Below are 22,457 nucleotides of genomic sequence, written 5' to 3'. Positions count from 1 at the left end.
TTTCTTTTTGGCGATAAATTACAACAATTTCACCCAATACAATAGGAAATAAAATGCAAGGTTTGTTTTATGGATAGAATTTCAGAAAAATATCATTTTGAGAAAAACAAACATTGTTTCAATATATTTTCTTCTAAATTTTTAAAGTTTTTGCACTATAATTATGTTGTAATGACGGCAGTGTAGCTTCATGCTTTCTTTTATTTTTTTCTTCTAAGGATTGTTGTTTTCTAAGTGATTCCATAAATCATTATTACAACTGTAAAGAACAAATCTTATCAATCTTTCAAATTGCCACATCTGCATTAACCTTTGCCATTTTCAGCACTTGAGTTTCAAAATATAAGTTCCTCAAAACATATAACCATATCCTCCTTTCCAAATGTCAACGATTCTACACCAACAAACCTACTTTTAAAAGCTATGATTCAGTCATGGATCTGCTGAAGTAAATGATTCTTTAAACTTGATAATCTGAAAAGTTTTTTTTGTTGCTAACTTTGTAATTCTGAATAGAAATTTTGCACAATACTGCTGACATAAATCGAGAATAATAATTAGAAAATATACTGATAGTATCAATTAAAAGCTACTTCTTAAAACTCTCTTTAAAAAAAAAAAAGTGTGCCTATCTTAATTTGAATCTTAATTTGAATAGTGTGCCTATTAATTACAAGTGTGTAGTACTTAAAACCTAAACATGATATATATATTTTTGGAATAAGAAACAGTAACTCTAATTTTTTAAAAAGAATAATTAAAAAAAACTTTTTTGTTAAGGCAAAAAAGGCCTTACTTCCCTTAATGATAATTTTTATCTCAAGTTTCGTGATTTTCTTTGTCTGTTCAAAACTGCTAGCACAGCTATGATTAGTTGGTTTGATTACATCAAATCACACAAAGGCTATCTGAGTAAGGGACAAGATGCCTTTGTGGGGGATTTTCTCAGGTCAACTGCCTTGTATCTATGTTATACATGGGGAAAACCACAAAAACACCTGTGCAGGTAGCCCGTTTGCCTGAAAGTGAACCCAGGTTGAACTACCAGGTTTCAGTGACTTTACTACTTGGCCGCTGGTGAGCCATCAAACCTTCGAATGATAAATTCAATAAGCAATTTTCTCTAGAAACCCATCCTCTTAGAATTAGTTTCAATGGAAGGTTTCTGAACTGTGTTTATAGCTCCCTGCTGTTTTTAGAGTTTGGGCTACACTCACTATAATTTTTAAAAATAACATTATAAAGTTATATGGTATTTTTAAATAGAAAATTTGCAAAATTTCTCAGAGATAAAACGTTTCGATATAAACCACCTTCAATTTCCTAATTAAAAATATTATCTGCATAAGTAATCAATAAAAATAAGAATGTATGATAAATATTAATGTACTAAGCTAGCACATACTATCTCCAATTTGGAATAACCATTTTTCTTGTGAATTTTTTTTTTTTTTTTTTTTGTGGTAGCAGCAATGTATCGAGAGACTGTGATTATGATTAGAATTCTAATGAGTAAGAATAAACATGTCATTTTTAAAACTGTATTAGGACTTTTCTTTGGAGTTTTGTTATTTTGATGTCTGAGCTGATTCAACAAAAGAGTTGTTTTTGGAATATCTCGCATCCACAACAGTATTACTTGTGAATAAATTAATTTTTGTTTTTGTTTTGTTTATGATGGATGCAATGAAAACTAAGTGTACTCAATTTAGAAGATTATTTACTAAAGCATTAAATAATTGTAAAAAAGTTGAAAGTCCAAAGATCTTTGGATCTAATCCAAGGATCAAAAGCTTAAGAAATTCAAATTGTTGGAAGAGAAAGTGAAATAAATGCTACAATGTGCACAGCTAATTAGAAATGAAGTGTTTAATTAAAAAAAATGAAATGTGAATATATAAGGAGTTTGATCAGGTTGAAACTTTTATTTATAAATAAAGAATATTAGAATCTAAGGTTTCAGCCCTTTTAGTTATTGTAGATTGTAATTTTGCTATTCCCTCAAACAATGTTTTGAAAGACACAATTCTTTGCTATCCTAAACTAAAACTGCCATCGTTTGATGGTAATATTAAAAACTGCTAAGGGTTTTGGGGAAAATTTAAAAAGACTGATAGTGATCCAAGTTCATAGAATCATGGCAAATTTGCATATTTACAACATTTAAGGAGAGAGGATTATCTGCTGAGCTCTGACAAGTTATAACAAAGCATTAGAGAAATTAAAAGCACGTTACGGTAAAGAAGATTTGATAGAAGTGTATGTTAGAGATTTACTTTCTTTAGTCTTAAAGAAAAAGTGAAGAGGGAAACTATTTTAGGATCAAGCAGTTGATGCAGAAACTGAGTCTGAATCCTGTAAGTGGTTAAATAGCTTAAACCATTTACAGAAGTTGAAAATACCAAGATAAATAATAAATAATAAATACAGCCTCTATCTTTACATTTCTCCTGTGAAACAAGTAAAACTGCATATATGACTATAACTTTTGTTTGTGTTGAAACTAAAAATTCTCTTCATGCTTACTTGTTACGAGCTAAAGTGACAGCAGCTCTCTACGGAAAGCGAATAACTGCAATAACATGGTTAGAACTACTTGGAGCTACAATTTCAGCACATTTTGTGCAAATACCTTGAGAGACTTCACACATAAAATTTATTTCTGGAGCGATTCAGGATACAGTGCAATGAAGTATGATATATATATATATATATTTTTTCATAACAAAGTACAACAAATCAGACAGTTAACAGTTAAAGAATTTTGGAGGCATGTTTCAGGAATATTAGATCCAGCTAATTTGTGCAGCACAGATTGCTCTGTTTGATATTTAGAGAAATCAAAATGGTGGGAGGGACCTCAGTGGTTTTATTTACTACCAAAAAAGTGGCCAAGGAATACTTTTACAAGCACTAAAAAAATTGCCAAAGAAAAGAAGAGGTAGATAGTTTCATCTATGATTATACTTTTACAAGCAACAAAAAAATTGCCAAAGAAAAGAAGAGGTAGATAGTTTCATCTATGATTATACTTTTACTAGCAACAAAAAAATTGCCAAAGAAAAGAAGAGGTAGATAGTTTCCTCTATGATTAATGTCAGTGTCTATGATTTTTAAATAACCGTCTTTCAAGTTATAGAAAAACTGTTAGAATAGGATTTATCAATTTGTGAATAACTACAAAAACATGAGAAGAGAAAGTTGAGCGTACTGCCATTGAACTAAATAATGCAGAAAAAGTAATTATCCATTTTATTCAAAGCAGTTCTTTTAGAGGAATAAAAGATAAAAAGTTAGTCTCTAAGCCTTTTTGTAGAAGATACAATCTAAATCTGCAATATTTCAAAGAGATCATACATCCTAATTTACAACTCCAGCAATTTCACCCAGCAACCACCCATTGTCAGAGTTTTAACAATGGAAGAACATAAGAGAAATAATATTGGATTTTATCTGGGAGAAAATCTGTTTTACTTGTTATATGGACTTGCATTGTTTGTAAACCCTATTCTGGCAAAAAATGTGAATCCTCCAGCACCATCACTGGCAGGAGATCGAATGAAAGATGCAAATTACTGAAACTGACTTTGCAGGTCCTTTACTTCTTAAAGACAAAATGAGAGTAGGGATTTGTCCTTTTCTGTGGAGTGTACCATTGCGTTCACCTAGAACTTTTCAACTTCACTGTCAACAAAAGCACTTTTACAGGTTTTTTATCACTTTAAGACATGGAAGACCCTCAGTAATTTTTACAATGGAACCGCTTTTGCTGGTACAAGTAACGCTTTTTCCTTAACTGATTTCAAATATGTGTCTCAACAGATGAATGATGAGGCCATTATTTGGAATTTTATACCCCTGGCACTCCATGGTGGGAGCATCCGATTAATATTAAGAATATTAAGAAAAATCATTGGGAAATCTAGTCTGAACTATGAGGAAATGTACACATTCAATTCCTAATTTCAGGCATGACAGTAGCACAAAGTTTTAAAAATGCAGACAACATTATATCCAGAATATGTGATGCTTTTTGAAACAGATTTCACCAAGAATATCTTGCAGCTTTATTAAGGAAGACATCTCGAGCTTGTGATCTTAAATAGAGAGACATAGTTTTAGTAGTAACTCATGACAGAAAAAAAATTACTTTTGTCTTTTGGTAGAATATCGGAACTGTTTCCTGGTACAAATGGTATAAGTCAACATGCCAGCGTTCAAACTCAAGAGTGGTGCATTATTTTGAATAGCTCAGAATCTTTATTCATTGGGGATTTCATCAGCAGATGAAGCTTCTCTAATTATCACTCAGAGTTCAAGTAAATAAAGAGTTGCCGCAGGTTACTAGATCCAGAGGGACAATTCAAATTTCAGATGGTCTGTACTCTTTTCCTTTGATGATGCATAGACATCCAACACCTTGGCATCTACTGCTGGTTTTACCATCATTTATTCACTATGCATAAATACTAACTATGGCAGATCATGAACAACCTACCAGTCGTTAAGTTTCGGAGATACTCATTGTGACTCTTCGGCCATTACAACCTGCCTTCTATCAAATTTGCTTAGATCAGCACTCATTAAAGTAAGCGCAAGAATGATTTCTTACCTTCTCCAGCAGCAGTTAAATACCATTCCCATTTAATCACATGCTCTCCACGTCATCCATACGGGTTCATTGAAAAATGTGGGGATGGTCATAATGTTTTGACTTGTCAGTGTATCTAGACACACACTTATATATACATATAAACCATGACAAGATTGCTGGGGCAAGTTTAAAAGACTGGGCACCCATATTTGAAGTTGCTCAGAGGATTTAATTTTTGATATCATTGGGAGTATTTAATTTTATATCTTTTTATACCAAAAAATTGTTGGGGGGAAGCATTTTCTCAGTTACTTGCTTCATTTTAATAAAACAACGCAATAGAAGCCAAGTGTAAACTTTATGAACAGTGGTAGTTTGACCTAGCATCAGACTAGAGAATGGGCTGGCTACATGGCCATTTCTCTTAAGAAGTCTTCCACGAAAGCACTACTTCCTTCAATAAGACAAGGCTTGTGCTTTGCCATAATCTGAAGAATCAGATTCTTTTTAAAGTAAGATATGACAATGAGATTAGTTTCAGCAGTTCAAATCTTGTAGTAACTGCTTGTAATCTTCATAAAGTGCCTTTTCATTAAAAAGAGTATACTGTCCCTTTCAACACTTCAAATCATGAAGATTGAATCTTTCTCTAAATAAAAAGAGGGAAAAGACTGCAGACAGTTAAACAAAGATAATGTTTGAATTATTTTCTGACTATTAATTAACATAGCTGATTTCTTGGGAAACAAGAAAATACAGTTAGAATCTGAAAACTTGTCAAGTTATGCACAGAGAGGTGTTAGAAATTTTACCTTCAAATGATACAGTTTCAGTTAATCATTTAAATATGCGCTCTGTTTTTAGAATTATATTACTTGTAATACAAAACCATTCTGTTAAATACTAATGCAGTTACTAATAAAAATCACATAAAAAATTATCTAATGACAAATAAAATACAATTTATCCACTTTACTGAAATATGTCGATGTTGAAGAAAATCGCTAAAAATGATACTTGCGCTTTTTCTGATGTTAAAGTGTACTGAACTGCAGTAGGACTAATCTGGCACATAATTAGAGTAATAAAATTTTGACCAAATGAACCTAAGGGACTTCAACTATTTATAAAAAATGACATTTTAACACTCCGAGTGCCACGATTGGCTTTACCCGGTCATGAGATTTTTTGTCACTTGTTAGCTTATAATTTAAGATATTTTGCTTTCTTACTTTCATTAATATAAATGCCATCTTAATGAATGCAAGTTTATGAAAATAGAGTGTAAAATAGGTAAATATACCTATTTAGCTAATAAAGGCTTTTTAAATACAGGTCTTCATGACAGATCCAAAAACGCGGGCCGCTCAGAGGGTTAATGAATACGAAAAAATACTCAGGTGAAATATATTGCAAATATTTTACATGCAACTTCATTCAAAAAGCAAAGAGTGGAAGTCTATTGGGATTTGGTTGCTAATTAAAGCATAAAATTATTGAAATAAATAAACCTTCTCATAAATCAGGAATACAGTACAGAAACAGATCTATTCGCATATTATTTCATATGAATAGATGAATTATAGTTACATTTATCGAGTAAGAAATACATTCTTGGTAAAAAAAAAAAACAGTAACGGTGGAAAACAGAGTCAAAGAATGCGAGATTTATGAGTTTCTTTTATTTTTGTAGAAAAGTAATTCTAAGGTTTACCTCTTTAACTCAGTTTCTTCTCGTTAGTGATGAAGAAATATTCCATCAATTAGCAAGTATTCAAATTCTAAGTCATACGGGTTTTTTATGATGCTCGAAAAATGTCAATCAATATTTAGAATATTTATAAGTTATATAAAGTACAATGATAATTTCAGGTTATTGTTTTATCTTTTCCTAGTTCTACCACTTCAGCTGCGTAGTATGTGGAAGATTTGCAAATTCCAGTAAGTATACTAATCTCCTTTTCTTGGATTACTTTGAAACTGATGAGATATACCTTTGTTTCAAAGTTTTAGGATTAATTTCCTGCAGCTACTTTCTGATTATCCACACACCCCACGGAGAGTCATCTTCTCATTGGTAATTTTGTGAATGAGTGGAAAATATTTGTTTGACTACCTTAACACAACACAGATTTTGTTCTGTTCATAAAAAATAGCAGAACAAAGAAAGCATTTTACAGGAAACAAGAATTTTTACTGAAAAAAAAAAATCTCAATGGCTGGGTATTTTTAGTCAGTAGACATTATTTAGTAATGTTCCTTAAATATAAAGTGTGTAAATTTACGCGTATTGAAACAATTGTATGGTATACACATCCATAGGTTGGTTGCTGCCATGTGTATACCTGAAAAATATACCAAAAATATGACAATTCTATTTTAGTGTTGAAACGCGGTTGTGGATAATCGAAAAGTACCTTTCCACAAATTAACATGAACAGAAACTTCACAATAAATCTGCTAGAATCCATTTATCTGGTTACAAAACAATTTTCAGATTATTTTAAAGTTGCTTAAGATTTTTCATATGTTACATAAACTTTGAATTAAACATATACAAATAAATTTCATGAGGGCAGATTGCTGAAATATCAGCTTGGCTGTGTTCATGACATGTTAAATACTAAAGTAGAAGCATGTTAAATTGGACCAGCAGTATCAATGGAACGATATTCATAAAATTATATTTGCGTTTATTTAAATTTGGTATAACATTAAAACAGTACAAGCACCTCAAGGAGATAGTTATTGCTTACAGTGAAACAAAAATTCTTATTCGCTACAAATAAAGGTCAGAAGCATGAGGGTACAAGTGCTACCAATCAACTCTCCACAACTGCTTCTCTTTATACTCAGTATTACAAAAACGCATGGCTCATCATCTTAATAAAATTAGTCATTTAAAAAGTTGCCGATCCATTACCTTGGCTCATATTTTCTTGGCCCAATAATTTCACAAAATAATATCCAATCATCCAGTGGCATTTCGGTAATCTTTACCTGTTTATTTGTGGTCTCCTTCCCTTTTTGTATTAAAGGGATATTGCTGCAACAGTTATTTGTAATTTTCCTTCTGATCCTGAAATCAATTTATCTCCTTATTTTTCTTCAGGTTCTGAGCATTTAAATAATGACTAGTACATATAGTCTACAAAATTTGCTACAGATATCTTTGAAGAGTTTAGTACTGTTAACAAAATGTCGCTAAAGATGCTAGTGGCCTAATAAATTCTTCTCAGAAATTACAGCCTAGAAAATTCGAGCTTGAATAACCGATAAGTAAATAAAAGTTATTTTCATTGTATTTCTTAAAGCATTTTGGAACATATGTTATTTCATGCCATGAATGTGATAAAATACATTTTTAACATTTTGATTACAAATTTTTAACTCAATTTTATTTTTACTCTTCTACATCCAAAATAAAATCCAGTGGTAATGATGAAATCTTGCAGCAATAAGCAAATTGTGAAGTTAATTTATTTTTTCATTTTATTCAAACATAATTTATTATTAATATTTAGACAGTTTTCTGCTTACACCACTTCACATTCAAAAAAGATATGCTGATAGCTTGTTTAATTAGATGCTTAAGTACATGAGGGCTACCTGGCTAATGAAGGGATATCGCTATGGACGGCGTTTTGACAGTAATTGTTTCATATTTACATAATGTGCATACAGATATATTAGCTAATATCCCATAAAGCAAGTTCCTTTATCACTCTGAATTCAGTTCGAATGCTCTTGTCCATTTAGCTGGCCACTAGTGGATCTAAGAAATGCCAGAATAAATGCCAATAACTTTTACAGTTTACGTTCATTTCTGAGCTTTTCTTTTTTTTTAAATAATATTAATGAATCTATACAATTGGAAAATCCACCACAAAAAATGAGATTATTTATCGACATAATTAGAAAAGTATTAAAAACAGCATACAGCAGAGTAAATTATCTCTATAAACAACCATTGATGAGATGTATTTTTATTGAATACAATAAATCACAGGGTCAACAGTAATTTAGCGCATAAAACTACCAAACGCTGACAGTCGATATGGGTTTGAAACTTGGTGAAAGGTAGCTAGCTGCTTGGGAATTTTCACGTTTTGCCCCATGTATTACATGAATACTGCACAGCATCTCGCAGAAATATTTCTTTCTGCCCTAGCTTTAATTAAATCAATCCACCAAGAAATGAAAGAGGACAAGGTTCAGAAAACAATTCTACAAATTTAAATAAAAATGCAATTTTAAACTGGCATAGTATTTGATTAAACTCACTTCAGAGATTTATTCAAAATGTATATCAACCTAAGATGGATCTTTAGTTTAATTTTAATTCATACATTGACATGGTTTCTGTTCTAGTTTGGAGTTTACAAATCATGTAATTTACAAGCAATATATACAAATATTTGTAGAAAGGATATAATTAATGATACCAAATAGATTTAATGACTAGAAAACAGCTACATCTGGTACGCAACACTAAACTTATTCCATATTTCTTTCTAGACATGATTAAAGAACAGTAACAAAATTAAAATCTTATACATTGCATAAAGCATATAGATCACCAGTATCAATAACAATGTATGTGTGAGAATTAAGCACCAATTATTAAATAAAAACAGGAGATTCATAGGATGAACGAAAAATGTTTTACCTTAATTACTGGTCTGTGCTCCGAGCCACTTAGCTTAATTGTACTGTTTTGCTGATCATCGCAACTTCGGTAGCCAGTGAAGTTGCAGTGAAATGTAGTTGTGATTGATGTATTATCAGTGATATACATTCTCATGAAATCTTATAAGAATAATTTTTAAGACACCTCACCATTTGTTAGACTTCGGCAATGGTTAATAACCAAAAATACTACCACCATAGGTGAGAAATTCAAGTATTAATCTCTGTTCCTGTTAAAATGACAGCTTGGGCATCTGCAGATGCAGCAGATATATCTATTGCAAATAAAAACCGGAACATATTCCATATTTCTGATTTTGGCTGAAATGTTTTATCCCATGAACACATTTCCTTCAGATTTATAGGCTTGCAACGAATGAATAACTGCAGTATATATTAAAGATACCAAAGCAACAAGAATCAGCATAAGCTGCATGAATTTGCAGGGCTAGTTTTAAAGGTCTAATTCACTACTGGAGCTGAAGCAGCAGCAAATGGAATTTGCATTCATGCAGCAGCGGACGGTTCATTTAAGCGACATAAAATAAATGATGGCGAAGAACATATGTCCTTCAACTTGTTATTTAACTTAAATAATTGTTATTTAACTTCAACTTGTTATATCTGCAATATATGTCTATAAAGGTATTATTAAAATTTATTTTGCATGAATATTCTTATGATTTAACAAAACTTTACATAAAATATCATGACAGTTATTTAATTTATAGAATTGTAAATGCAGGATATCTTTCATGGATAAAGATTAAAAGGTATTTATTATGTCTAATTAAGTAGCACAGAGCTTAATGCTCATTTAAACATTTACAAATAAGCTTCAGAACTACACTATAATTTTTAATTGTATTTAATAATTCTGTTGATACATACTCAAAATCATGCCTTATATATATATATATTTCTTTCAGAATCAAGAAAGTCCTCCAAATCCTAAAAAACCATGGAGTTAATGTTGAACACATAAAGGTAATCATGTAATAGAAATCATCTAACAGTACACTATAATTCAATATGATACCGTGTGGCCCAAGATGAACTGAGCTGGACATGGGAGACTTCACTTGTTTTGAGTTCAGCTTATCTTGGAGTACACTTTAAAAAGTTGTTTATTTAGAGTGGGGATTTATGAAGTGAAGGGCCCATCTCACCTGAACTTTTGGGGGTTCTTCATTTTAAAAGAGTATGTGTAGAATTTTTTAAACATTGACTTCAGGGCTCTACAATGATGGCCAGTCATTTTTGCAATTAGAGTGATGCATAAATCCTCCACTCTTTATTTACCAGAATATTCTTTTTTTTGTCTAGTATTAATAGCATGTAAATATACTATTTGCATAACAGCAACTACTTCGAGGTATAATTAAAGACGATATAATTGAAATAAACATTTTGTTCAAGATGTATGAACATGAGCTGTAAAATTATGCATTATAAATGTTATAAAAATTTATGTCTATTTATGCAAAATGAAACACAACTATTAAAAAAAAAAAAAAAAAAAAAAAAAAAAACTAAATGACGAAGGAAAAAAAAACTTGTGTGTGTTTTTAATTAATAATAATAATAAAAAAAAAAAAAAAAAAAAAGAGGCTGAATTCTAAGGATAAACAGTAAGCTCTGAAAGAACATGTTTTCCTTTAGAGTTTGCTGTTTTACTCCTTAAAACTCAAATTTTTCTACTCCTTAAGATTAAAATTTTTTACATTCTTTGGTAGTTGTTACTTTATTCCTCACATGTTTTTGAAGTTTAATAGATCAACTCTTCTGTTAATTATCAGAATACCTGAAAAATTGTTTTTTGTTATGTTGGAAATATGTACACGTTTTCAAATGCCATTCTTTTAAAATAAAGAGTCTTGTTTTGCAATTATGCATTACAGTTACTAGTAATTACTGTTGAAGTACCTAATAACTGCTTTCTTTGTCTTATTTCTGCTTTTGTAACTTATAACAGTAGAATATTAAAATGATGAAGTAGTTGATTACACAATCTCTTAAACTGGTTCAGCACTGCAAACTGCAATTCTTTAGAAAGTTAATCTTTAAGTTCAGCATATAAATGTGTTAGTATTAAGTCATAATAATATATTGTTATTATTAAGTCATCTACATATAAAATTAGAATAAACTCACACTGAGATGTTTTTATCATGTAAATACTTTTTGAGTTTTTGGTCTAATTATTCATGTTATTGTCGTCCACTTTGTTTTAAACCATAAAGAGACTTTTGCAAAGCATACATATAGTCAGGATTATTTTGGTGTTCAAAACCTTTAGCTTGTTCCACGTAAATTTCTTCTTTCAAATCTCCATTTACATAAGCCATAACATAACAAAATTTAGTTGACATAGAATAAGGTCCAAAGGTTTCAGTAAAATCAATTCCAGGTTCCTGTGCAAATCCTCTGGAAACTAATCAAGCTTTGACATCCTATTATCTTTTTGTTTTGTGGTCATTTCTCTAATTTCCATGCAGCATTTTTAATAAGCGCTTCATATGCATTTTGCATAGCCTTATGCCATTATTCTTTAGCATATCTTCCATTTAATGATTCTTCTAATTTCGGATTTTGTACCTCCTTCAGCAATTTGTGCTTCTTCCTCTTTTATGTTCATATTGCGATACTTCTTTTTTAGTCTTCCAGTCTTAATTTTATTCAGCCAACCTGGCCATCTTTTGACCTGCATTTCAGGTATTGCTTCAGAATCAATCATTTTTATGAGATGACTGAGCAGATGCTTCTGCCATATTTGAGGGGTCCTCTGTTATTTCACCAGCCGATATTTGTTTTACACTCGAAAGGTTCTTCCTTCTTTTTATCAGGTATATTTTTAAAAAAATAAAATTTCTAAATCTTTAACATAGCACGGTTTTCAAATTCATCAATAAATCTAACATCTATCATCAATTTTTTTGGAATTTTTATTCTACAGCCTGTATGGCTTTCGATTCATTCGAGTATCCTACAAAAATATGTTCTGATCAAGGATCAAATTTCTCTTTAACCTTTTATTAAGTACAAAACATTTCTGCCCAAATACTTTGAAGTGAGACAGTTGGCTTGATGCCAAAAAATAACTCGTATGGTTTCTTATTTACTCCCTGACATCGATTCCCAACCATTATGTATATAAAGTGGTGGCCAAAATTGTGGACACTTTTGGAAATTTTTATGTTTTTGTACTTTGTATGCTTATAGAAAATGTTACCTTTCGCAAAATGCAAACTTGTATATATCATTTTAAAGAGAATTTATTACTGAATTCAATACAAAACACAAAATTCAATTATTTGCAATACAAAAAAAAAAGTTATATGTACTTTAATATAAATAAAAAACACAGTTATGAAGTGGTTTGTAATGTCTAGCTTTCCTGGCCAATCACTGTTCTTGTTCTGAGAACCAATCAAATGTTAGTAACTGTCAGTAGAAGCTGACATGTTTACACTTGAAACAATTCATTATTTTGCTTTGTTCTGTAGAAGGAGGACCTGTTTCTTATACACTGCATTTACAAGTAGGAATTATTGTAAAAATTTTTAATATTTAGTCAAGAAGTAATGACATCAAATAAAAGAGTAGATTGGACACCTAGAAAGCGATGTAATATCATTGTGTTACAAGAAAGTGGTCTTTCCTATGCTAAAATTGCAAGACAGGTGGATGGTTCAGTGACTACATCTGGAGTCCGAAAGTTTTGTTTACGATATCAGGATGCCTATTCTATGATCACTGGATCTGTCTACAACTCGAGGGAACAATATTGACTCAAAAAAACCGGTATGGACAACCCATCACAACTTATCGGAGAAAGTCATTCTGTGGTCCTCAGTTGGTGGGCGGGTGGGTCTATTTGACTTTACTGAAAGGGGACAAGGCTTCAAGGAGCTTTAGACCAATCGCAGTACAGATGAGTGACGAAATTTATAGCGCGCGCTGGCTGGAATTCTAAGAATATTCTCCTATTATTTCACTAACTCACACGCTGCATTTGTAGTTCGAAAAAAATGGCACAAAACAGTATTATGACCAACACGCAGCAGAATATGCTGCTATGTTAACCGTTTTTTAAGGGGAAAGTTAACGCAGGAATTTAGGACTAAGAAATAGAGTTATATGAGATACCATGAAAGCAACGGTAAATAGATAAGAGTAAATGAATTAAGCCTACTTCAAATCTTTTTAGAAATAAACAATTTTAAATTCATTCGCTATTACAGTATGGCCGATTGCTGCTGCATTCAGCTATCACACACGCATTAAAATGTTTTAGATAATTTATTCTATAATTAACGTGAAAGAAAATATTTTTTCAATATAAAATATATACCAAAATTATACTAATCTATCCTGTATGTGTGATTAATTCATATTGTAATTTTTGTCACACAATTACTAATACTTTTTTTTAACATTACATTGCTGTTATTTTAATTTCTTACATATATATAAACTGCTTATTTAAAATATTCTTCCTTCTCAAAAGATTTTATTCTGTGAAAATAATTAAAAGATAGTAATATTATTTTCACAATGCAAGCACCAAAGTAAAAATAATCAATGTACGATGTATATAGGAAATTGAAGAACACGGGTTAAGATGAATCAATCGTTCTTTGACAAAACGTTTGTTTGACTTTTCGCGATAACTTAAACTCGGATTTTCGTGCCTTTTTTTTTTTTTTCTCAAAATAAATAATCCATTAATTAATTTAGCGCGAAAAAATATTTCTTTACCCTTACACAAAACGATATTCGCGGTAATAATATTGTTACTAAATGCACTTAGATAATTTCATATAAGAAACTCTTTTATATTAATTCAGATTATTTTATAAATTTATCAGTGTTTTTTAAATATACTGAAGGTGATTTTTTTTTTTCAGATTCGCACTGTTTCTTTAAATATTTTTCTGCAGTTGAAGTCCTTGTCAAACCAGCGTTTCGACACATTAAATAGAAAACTAATAATAATCAATATCCCTTTTACAATATAAAAATGAGAACTCTGCTATAAACAGTATCTTTTTTTTTTTTTTTTTTTTTTTTTTTTTTTAAGTTTGCAAAGAAACAATGATTTTTTAATACTAATGGATTACAAAAGTACTATTCCATGAACAAAAAAGAGGAAAAAAAAACTTTTCGTCTCTAGCGCGCGAAACTATGCATCGGAAATTCTAAAGGTATGTCTCAGTCTTATAGCATTGTTGCTTTATAGCATAATACAATAATAATACAGTATAATTCTGCTAATAAGCCCACCAGTGGCCGAGCGATAGAGTCGCTGAACGCAGGTAGTTTGGTCCGAGGTTCGAATACCACGAACGAGCTGCCCGCATCGGCGTTTTCGTGGCTTTCCCCATATGTAATGTGTATACAAGCCAGTCTCCCTCAGAAAGTACTCCCTTAGAAACCAATTTTAAAGCGTAATAAAATTACACACACACACACACACACCAAAAAAAAAAAAAAAATCTGAAAGCTTTCAGATTTTATATTACTCCCAAAAGGCAGGTTTTTAAAATTTTTTGCGTGTTCCCTTTATTTATTAAATATCATGTTCTTCGCATTTAAACCATAAAATTCAATTCAACAGCAAAATCATATAATTTAAAAAGAGCGTATCTTTAGAATTTCCGATACATAGTTTCGCGCACTAGAGATGAAAATGTTTTTTTCCTCTTTTTTTTTCCGTACAATGTTGCCATTGCTCGCTTTGAAATCATTCAGTTTCTTAATCAAACACTCATAAATGCTTTACAAAATATGAAATAGATAATAAAACAAATTCCCAGTTCCAAATTTTGGCCTCAAGATGCCTATATTAGGATGGAGGATTACGTTATTCAAAATTTCATGGCTCTAGGTACCGTTGTTTTATCACAGTGCGAGAAACATTCATACATTTATGCAGATTTCTCATTATTTAATTTCTTTAAATATAATACAGTGCGATATTTAGTGGCAACGATTTGAAAATTGAAACGCTACAAAATGGCCTTCTGGGCTAAAACTTATTTTTAAAAGTATCACACTAGTAGTAGTACTGCTACTGGAAAAATATTATGAAGCTATTTTATAGTTTTATTAGTCCAAAGGGGCTTTGTCCCTGAAGGACTATTGTTTTCGTTTTGCGATTTTGCGTCAGACTCAAAAACGTCGGTTCACTTTTCAAACTGTTGCCACAAAATGTTAGAGTCCTGCATTATATTTGAAGAAATTAAATAATGAAAAATCTGCATAAATGATTGTCTATTTCTCGCATTGTGATAAAACAATGGTACATAGAGCCATCGAATTTTGAATGACAAAATCCTAATGCGAATATGAGCATCTGAAATCCCAAATTTGGAATTTGTTTTATTATAGATTTTATATTTTGTAAAACTTTAATAAATTTTTGATTTACAAACTCAATGCTTTAAAAGCGAGAAATGGCAACGTTATATAGAAAAAAAAATACTTTTATCTCCAGCTCGCGAGACTGTGTATATCGGAAATTCTAAAGATATGCTTAATTTAACATTATTTTGCGATATTGCTCTTGAACTGAATTTTATGGTTTAAGTGCAAAGAACATGATATTTAATAAATAAAGGTAACACTCAAAATGTTAAAAAAACGCCCCTTTGGACGTAATTTAAAATCTGAAACATTTCAGATTTTTTTTTAATTGTTTTTTAAATTTTTATTTTACAGTAGTGTGAATTTCGCGTAACAATGAACGACATTCCTTTTTGTGTACAGTATTCTTCGTAAGGTATTCAACTGTTAGATTCTAAAATAAACGTAATTCTTGCTGTGCATAAATCGAGTAGAAGCTTATCGGATGTCTATATGTGCTTAATAAACTTATTATCTTCTACATTTTTAAAGCATATAATTACAATTTACATCTATAATTTCAAGAATAGTATAAATAACCTTTCTTTCAGTAGAAACTGCGTTCTTGTTTTCTGAATGTGGCTCCAAATACTCTATCAGTTCATCGCAAATTAAAATAACCGTAAATTTTGGCAATCTGAAATACGCAATGATAACATCTTCTGGCAGAGCAAAAGCATCAACATATTTTCTATAAATTCGCCACCGATTCAGAGATCTACGACCGTATTCTTCGTTTAACTATGAAAAAAATCAGCGGCGAAAACATATACAAAGCCGTTATCTACTTAGTACGCCAACTGCACAACCCTGATTGACGACGCGGCAACACTTTTTTGTGCGCTTTCTACAACTTCCGTACTCACAGAATATAGGATGTCGGGCAGACCTGTTTTTCACTAGCAGCGACATCTGGCGGCCCACAACTTGCTGTCGACTCTCGTAGCGTAGAATAACCGTCCTGGAGACAAATTCAATAAAAAACAAAGAAGGAAAAGGCCGAAAAAGGGGCACCACATCTATTGATGACAGAAGAATAAAAAGACTATGTCTCCAAGATAGAAAAATGTCATCGGCGGCCATCAAAAGTGATCTGAATGATGCTGGTGTTTCTGCCAGTTCAAGAACAATCAGGAGAAGATTAACAGATGTTGGACTGAGAGGTAGAATTCCACGAAAAAAGCCTTATCTTAATTTTCAGCAACGAAAAAAAAAGACTACAGTGGGCAAAGAAACACATTAATTGGACAGATGATCAGTGGTCACAAGTTATATGGAGTGATGAAACCTAAGATATTGTTATTCGGTAGTGATGGGCAAAAATATGTAAGACGTAGAATAGGACAAGAGCTACATCCTGACTGCATTCAAGCAACTGTGAAGAATCCAGTTAGTGTTATGATTTGGTCATGCATGTCAGCAGATGGTACTGGTTGCCTTCATGTCATCGATGGGACACTGAATGCCAGAAAATACATTGACACTATTCTAGAACCAAAATTTCTACCTTCCATCAGTGATCTCTTTCCCAACAATGCTTCGTTTATTTTTCAGCAGGATTCTGCTCCTTGCCACACGGCCAAAATATCGAAAGTGTGGTTTCATACAAAGAGCATTAAATTGTTGTCATGGCCAGGAAACAGTCCTGACCTGAATCCTATCGAAAATTTGTGGCGCCGTTTGAAAACTCTTGTCCGAATGAGACGCCCATCAAATAAAAGAGAACTATTTGAGGCTATAATTGTTTCCTGGCATCATGTAACAATGAAAGAAGAGCTTAAAACTCTTGTCAGCTCAATGAAACATCGATGTGAAGCTGTAATCAAAAATAAAGGGTACCCTACTAAGTACTGATAACTCACTGCGATCATCACTATCTAATGTATATCGATAACTATTATGGTTTAACTTTTTTTGTATTGCAATAATTGAATTTTGTGTTTTGTATTGAATTCAGTAATAAGTTCCCTTTAAAATGATATATACAAGTTTGCATTTTGTGAAACGTAATGTTTTCTATAAGCATACAAAGTTCGAAAACATAAAAATTTCCAAAAGTGTCCACAATTTTGGCCACCACTGTATATAAATAGCACAGTTCAAGGCTTCAGCCCAAAAGCATTCGGGAAGATTACTTTATTCAGTACAAAGTCCGTAACGCGGACTCGTCGGGACATTGGCGATTAGGGGTTTTTCTGGATTATAGATCATCAATTTAAATCCGGTGAGATGGCATGCAGAAATTATAAAATTAAAAATATGAAACCTAATTTATGAAATAAAGAGCAATTATGATCTAAGAGGTATCAAAATTTACAAAAAAAAAAGCTTAATATTTATTTGTCTACTTTAATAAACATTTCTTTCAATGTAAATTATTCAAGTTGCTTCGTTTTTTGTGCTAATACTTTCTCTTTAATTCTATAAACAGACATAATTTCTTGTTCACTTACAAAGTTCCACTCTTCAAGTCCTGCAATTACTGTGTTGAGAATACCGACTAACTTGTCAATCAAAATTGTTTCGTTTTCAAAAACTTTTTCTGTTACTTTCTTCACTATCGGAAGCGCACATGGGTAAACAATTTACTGGCTTTACGCGCATGCATGCGTAAGTTTGTGGATTTGAGGTCCGAATTATAGATCATTCCGGATAATCGACGTCCGGATTATGGACTTTGTAATGCAGTAACAAAGATCTGGGCAATTCAGTTAAATTCATGCGTTCAACTCTCGAATTATGTTGGGGAGTCATCGGTGCCAAGAATTGTCGTTTAATCTTGCATTCTTGAAGTTATGTATTAAATTCTTTTCTGCCGTATTCAAAACCATTATCAGAGTGAAGGATTTTTATTTCCTTACCTAGATGGTTTTCAACCACAGCTTTGTATTTTATGAATGCATTTTTTAATTCGTCTTTAGTTTTAAGAAAACTAACTTCAACATAATACAATTTGTCGTCTATGAAGGTTACAAAATAATGTGAACCAGCATGGATGGGACTCTCATAGGTCCACACAAATCCGAGTGAATATTCACTAATTTATCACTTTGAAATTTTGATTCTTTTTGAAAAGGTTGAACAGTTTGTTTACCTTGGATACAGACTTTGCAGTCTTTTTGAGATTCTACATCATTAAAATTTAATTTTCTAACCATGTTACCTGATTTAAGTCTTTTCAAACATTTAAACGAGTCTTTTCAAATCCCTCTGCTATTGCAGCTGCTTCAGTGCTTGGATATATATAATAAAGATCACCTTTACTTCTCCATCAGGCTTGTCTAGTGAGATTAGGCATCATGATGCCTCTGACTTTGCAAATGATATTTATAAAAGTACACAATTCAAAATTTTTTATGAATGTAATGCTTATGTCTTATTATGGTTCAAAGCTTATTTAATAAATATTGAATATTAATATTTAAAATATATTATTTAAGCTTATTTAATACATTATATTAATAATTTATTCATATTTTTAATAGGAATTTCTCTGGAGCAGAGATGAAACGTTTTCAAGTGAATTTTCATATACTTTCATAATCTAATAAAATTTAAAAAGTTTTTCATTGTAATGCAGTTTTATTTTCTTATAAATAAGTTCCCATCATTTTAATTTTATCCTTAGAATTAGTGCTCTGAATGCAGAAGCTATTACAGTTTTAAACATATTTTATGAGTTTATTAACAGATAACTGTTGTTTTCATTCTTTACTAAGATATAACACTTATCTGCAATAGATATCTAAAAAATATGTGGAATTTAAGGTTTATTTCTTTCCTCCAATGGCCAGACACTTGACTGATGGCAGTTCACAGCCCTTTAACTGTAAGAAGGTGAAAGGACACATCCAAATAATGCAGGAGTCCAACATAGTGATCTCAAACTACCCACTCTAAAGCAATTTTACACAATCTGGAGGATATTTATTTGAATTATGTATTTGGGTACTTATGTATTATCTGCCGAACCCGAAAGCTGGCAGATATCTCACCAAAGTTCCTATGAAATTTTGATTACACCAACGTCACTTTATTTTATATACAGTTAGTATTCGAACAACTTCCTTTTAGTGCTTCTTAAAAAGCTTTCAATAATTTCACCTATTTGGCTAACTCTTCAGTTTTAGAACATTGTTAGTACAAACTTTCTCCAAGTAACTGTTTCAGCCTGTTACAGATTTGTTGTCTATATTCAGTTGACTGCATCATCTCCATTGATATACTTTTTTTTTTTTTCGGTAGAATCTGGAAACTTTGAAAATAATCCACTGCTTGCTGATCTGTAGAAGATCTGCAGGCCGAAAATTCTAATCAACCCCTTTTTTAAGAAAATGCAAGGAAAAAATACAGCAGTAACAGTTAATTTTCTTTCTTTCTTTTTTTTTTTTTTTTTTTTGTTTATGAAAACCAAAAAGTGGTTTATCAAGAATCAGTTGAGTGACATGAAACAAATACACAGAAGTTAAGAGTGTGTTGTTATGTCACGCTTATTCACAACTGGCATTAAATTGAGTTGCTTGGTGACAGTTTGATGGTTAATGGGATAATACGCAAGTACCTGCAATTAAAACAAATACATTGCAAAGATTTCAAGATTTTAGTTATCTGAAGTCTGAGTTTACATTATTTTCCTTATTATTAAAAATGAACATGAAAAACGCATCAAAAAATTTATAAATGGAGCTAATAAATTTAAAATGTGATATAATTCTTATTCAAAGATATGAGGTTGCATATTTAATCAATTTTTATTCATACTTGTCAAAAATAACTACAGTCAGTTATGAATTTTTGCTCTAAGAATAATTGGTTCCTTTTGGAATATATTCATATATGAACAGCTCTTTATAACAGTTAAAAATTAATAAGAAAAAAGCCCTATTTATCGATGAGCATCTACTATCCAGGATGAAGATAATGTCTAGTAATTTCTTTCGAAGGCTCCAAACTTTATCAGAATCGAAACTTCGTCAAATGCCCAGAAGAAATAAAGAAGTTTATAATCATTTATATGCAAATACACGTATGATTATGAGGAAAGATCATCCAATTACCAAATTTAATATTTTAAATAATTACAAACAGAAAATCGTAAATAATATATCATTGTAAAGAAAAAAAAATATTCCACATTTTTTTTTTAGGTGTTGGATGTGACTTCCTTTTGTCACCCACATAATATCAATGCAATATGCCATTTCACAATTAACTGTTTGTAAAGCATCACAAAGATACTGTTTAAATTCGAGCAAAGGTGGTATGAACACAAGATCTTTGACATATTCCCAAAAGAAGGAGTCACATAGGATTAAATCAGATGACCTAAGAGAGTAGCTGTGTACTTGACTGCACTGTATCAACTATACAGCTACCATCATAATTAGCTGCAATCTAATGGTGTGAGTGAGCGGTGTATGGTACTGTCTCCTAAATTCATGCTAAACAGTTATTACTGACTACTTGAAAAGGAGAGCATACAAAAAGCCTTCTGCATAGATGCCATTTCCACACCTTTTTAACAACAGCGCTGCCACTTATTTGGAAAAAACAATGCCACAAACTAAAAATTTAGCATTTTCCCCTTTAGAATGACATATTAATTTTCTGTTTGTAATGATAGAAAATCTTAAATTTTGTAATCGGATGATTCTTTTCTGATAATCCAGCATCTTCATTTACTAGTCAAGGAAATGTTTTAATAAATTAGAAAAAAAAGCCTAGGTTGTCATTACTTATTCTTAAGTTTTGTTTCACTTGGAAAGTTTTCTCAAACAAAAATTTGATAATTTGTTTATTTTTAATTTAAATTAAAAGGTATTTAAGTAAGCTATTTAATGATTAATTAAACATATAAGAATTACTAAAATAAATATCAGTTTGGAAATACAATATTTAGCTGTAAATACATTTGAATTACAAAGTGTAACAAGCAGAAATATATCACAGGTACCAAACTTTAGATTTCAGATTAAAATACAAAATTAATATAAATTTGAATTCTTGTTCTTTGGATATTATCACTGTTGTTTATCTATGTTTGGATAAGTATTTCGTGGGATAAAATTTATTTGAAATATTTTATTTTGTCAATAAAGTTTATTTTGTTTTAAAAAAATTCTTATAAGTCAACCATTTCGATACTGAGAATTCGGCCTGCATGCAGTTTGAGTTCGAGACCAATGTTCCAACTTACACTCTTGGTTCGGGGCTACAAGTTGGCATTTACTAACCACTATAGAAAGCACAGCCAAACTACAGCTCACAATTCCATACTTTAAATTTCAAAATTATGTTTACGATAAGCTGTTGACTAATTGTCAAAGTAATGGGCAGATCAGGCAAATTTTGTATGACTTCTTGCCATGGTATAAAATCACAAGAAATCTGACTGAATCACATAAATCTTAAATGTTTTATGACACATTTCAGTGTGATAAACTTTTAATTCATATGGGCTAAAACTTCTTAGCGGTAAATTTTATAGTTGCTTATTTAAAAATTTCTATTCAGCAACAGAAAGAATAATTATATTAATCAAATATTGCATTGATCTGAGATCTTGCTTGAAAAGCAAAAGAATATGTATATCTGTAAATGAAGCAAATAAAATGAAGGATGATGTAGTATTCATCTGACAAATGAATTAAATACTTTATAGTTTGGTTTGATCTCCACTAGATGTGCAGGAAAAAAAATGTCCTTTGTTTTTCACATAAACAAGTAAGTTGGTAAATTATATTAAAAAGAGGGAAATTACTTGTCC

General features: G+C 31.0%; 1 long non-coding RNA gene across 1 annotated transcript in view; it reads left to right on the top strand.

Moving 5' to 3' along the window:
• The window catches only part of LOC118199831 (uncharacterized), a 34,356-nt gene extending 15,101 nt beyond the window's left edge, over positions 1–19,255 (top strand). The window contains exons 5-7 of the long non-coding RNA XR_015039222.1: positions 6,490–6,535; positions 10,213–10,270; positions 19,177–19,255. This is a non-coding gene — a long non-coding RNA (uncharacterized LOC118199831). The remainder of the gene's footprint in view (positions 1–6,489; positions 6,536–10,212; positions 10,271–19,176) is intronic.
• The last annotated feature ends 3,202 nt before the right edge of the window (positions 19,256–22,457 follow it).

The sequence above is a fragment of the Stegodyphus dumicola genome, chromosome X2 (genome assembly GCF_044657685.1).
Source record: "Stegodyphus dumicola isolate Sdum_Otavi_A_Nest chromosome X2, ASM4465768v1".
Lineage (NCBI taxonomy): Eukaryota > Metazoa > Arthropoda > Arachnida > Araneae > Eresidae > Stegodyphus > Stegodyphus dumicola.
The sequence above is the reverse complement of the archived record's forward strand: the minus strand, read 5'-3'. Positions and strand labels throughout refer to the sequence as shown.